A 2,980-nucleotide genomic window follows, 5' to 3' on the forward strand; every position below is an offset into this window, starting at 1 on the left:
CAATCCGAACCACGGGATAAATCCTCGTGTTGAGAGTTCGCTTCCTCTCATCCCTCTCTTTAAGCTTCCGCATTTCATATTGCAACTTGTGTGCCTTTACTTTCATAGAGTAGTTTTATGATAGGATTGGCTATATGTTGCTAAACTCTTTTGGGATGAGAGTTTTACACTAAAGTGAACAGTAGTTGCACATCTATATAGCTTGTTTTAGTTTAAGTTTTGTGCAAACTAGTTGGAGCCATAGGTTAAGGTTTTAAGAGTACCTAATTCACCCCCTCCCCCTCTTAGGCTAGAGCACCCGATCGCTTTCACATTCTGCATTGAGTGATCTGCTCATCGCCAAATCGAGGATATAGTGTAAGTTTACACGAGGAATCTGGCATGGTCATGATAACCTTCTTCATGATATCTGAACTGTCCGCATGTTGCAACATAATGTTCTATATTGATGTACATCTTTCATTCATTTGACATGATTTAGCTTACATCTGTTATGGGCGTGACATGCAGTGGTTTATAGTTCCTAATAACTTAATTACGTCACATGTAGTCTATTTCATTGTTCAATGCAAAAATGCAATGCAAGTAGATGACATGATTGTTTTCTAGCACTCAGCTTGTAGTAATTTTTTGCTGGTTTAGTGTTGTTCATTTGTACATTTTCAGCCATCGACATGTTGCATTCACTAATTGTTTTCTAGCACTTGATGCCTGAATTTGCTCTAAAATAACTTCATTCTGTCAATCAAAATTTGTGGAAACTTTGATTTATGCTTCAGGGCCAATCACGAGTCGGAAGGATACTACTCTGGTTGTGCCATATATCATGGTTTCACTTGATTGAGAAAAATATTTGATCAAAGCCAGGGTCAATGCTCCCTGCCGATACTAATTTATCCTGTCATCACCACAGTAAAGCTCTGAAATTTCTAATCCCCGAACCTAGAATAGCACAAGATCAGGTTTTGCAGTAAATGTGAATCCCTGATCCTAGCAGAACACCAGGTGTCCAGATGGAGTGATCAATTTTTCAGGCTTTTGCTTCCAGCTTTAGTGATCATATTAGAGCCTGTACCTCTACCTTTGCATTGTCCTCATTGATCCAAAGCTTTAGTGATCATATTAGAGCCTGTAACTCTAGCTTTAGTGATCAGATTAGAGCCTGTACCTCTACCTCTACCTTCCAGGTTCCAATCATAGTGAGTGTCACATATCACCTTCCTATGACGTATCGTTCATTTTTCATCTTTGTTTCTAAAATTTTACTTGGTTCGATTTCAGAGGGGAATAACAGTGAATTTGAGTTGACAATTGGATGCAAAGCCTAGGGCCACCCATGTACCAGCACATTATGTACTGAACTTTGTTTGCTTATTTCAAGTGTTGAAGGAATTAGAATTGACTGTAAGCAAACAAACCAACCCTGAATTTTTTCTATGAGATGCCACACTCTGCGAACTCAGTGATCTTGTAAGTCTTTTCTGTGGGATTTTACTTGCTTGTTTGAAATGTAATTTTTGTGTGGGCTCACCCAATAAATGTGTTGTAGGCATTGAATTGTAGTTTACTACAAATAGCCCATCTGTATATACAAAAGATATGAAAAGTTTCAACTAGCTGTGCAAATGTTCATGAAAACAAACTTATCTAATTTATGATTTTTAGTATGTACAGGTAGAATACTTTTAACATTAAAACTTTCAGCACTATCATGACATCTTTCCATTCAAAGCTAAAAAAGGCATATTTAAGGTATGTTGCATAGCTAAGATATGTAGTTCACATCTTTCTTGTGTCACGTATGATTTACTGAGTGCAACTATTTGCCATGGTTTCAGAATCTACATGGTACATTGTCCTAGCTTTACCACTTTTCTATAGATTGCATAGCTAACTTGACCATATTCTTTGCAGGCAGATAAATCTGCATCCACCACCGCCATTGCCTAGACTAGCAGGAGGCACGCCGAAACCGCGTGACCAGCGATCAAGTTGAACGTGGCGACCACCATGATCTTGTGCATCCATAGTCATCTATCCTTTCTATGTTTCCACATTAGAAGTAGGTGCACGAAAATGGTTTCAGCTTGTGTAACTTAATCGAGTAATCAATAACTTTTAATATATCATGATCATGGTATTGTATATATGCCTAATTGGCTTTAGTAGTGGCTGTAATTGACCATGACGCCTAATTTATTTTTCACTCATTTTCAGTGTTTATTATATATGCAATACTTCGTTGTATTGACAGTGTCCATATTTGCCCGTAGCAATGCACGGGCACTTACCTAGTCCAATAAAACAAACCAATTGATGCCCAGCTCCGGATCAAAAGGGGCAGGAATTAGCTTAGGTGCGTCCGCACCCAGCCGGGAGCCCCTGCGGGAACCTCCACCCATCCTCGCAGTAGTTGTAGCGCATGTAGTTGCGCTCCGCCCACTTTACGGTCCCCCACTCGGCGCGGTTGAGCTGCTTCCTCATCCAGCCGCTGACGCAGGCGTTGGCATAGAAGCTGCGGTAGGAGACGACGAAGGGCGCGTTGTTCCAGTCGATGGGGATCTTGCCCTTCTCGGTGGCCCATGTGCTTTACAAGCACTGCTAACTAAATGTCACTTTTAATTCAGACAAGTCGGGCAGGATAAGCACTTTGAAAACAAGGTAACCTTTGACATTAGTATTCAAATTGCAAAACCAGCAGAAGCTGTTGAAAAATGAAGGTAAAACCTATTTTCATGTATGTATTCAAGTTTTATAATTCGAAGTTACTGACTCTCAATTCTTACCATGGTAAGGGCACTAGATTCTACCCACATTCACTGAACCAAGATGAAGGGGGCAAGCACTGTGAGCACATGTGTTCTGAACACATACAGGCCTTCCATCTTTTCCACGGAATATCACCCACGGCTCCTCGAAACAATCTATTGGTGCCTGAGAATTCCAAGCTCTGACTTTTTAATGGCTTGAAACATTCAGT

The 2,980-nt window shown here is 40.3% G+C and overlaps 1 long non-coding RNA gene across 1 annotated transcript; it reads left to right on the plus strand.

The window, feature by feature from the left end:
- Positions 1 to 311: 311 nt before the first annotated feature.
- LOC120711863 lies at positions 312 to 2,223 on the plus strand. The gene is made up of 2 exons (XR_005690508.1): positions 312 to 357; positions 1,915 to 2,223. It is a non-coding gene; the product is annotated as an uncharacterized LOC120711863 (long non-coding RNA).
- The last annotated feature ends 757 nt before the right edge of the window (positions 2,224 to 2,980 follow it).

The sequence above is a fragment of the Panicum virgatum genome, chromosome 6K, assembly GCF_016808335.1.
Source record: "Panicum virgatum strain AP13 chromosome 6K, P.virgatum_v5, whole genome shotgun sequence".
Lineage (NCBI taxonomy): Eukaryota > Viridiplantae > Streptophyta > Magnoliopsida > Poales > Poaceae > Panicum > Panicum virgatum.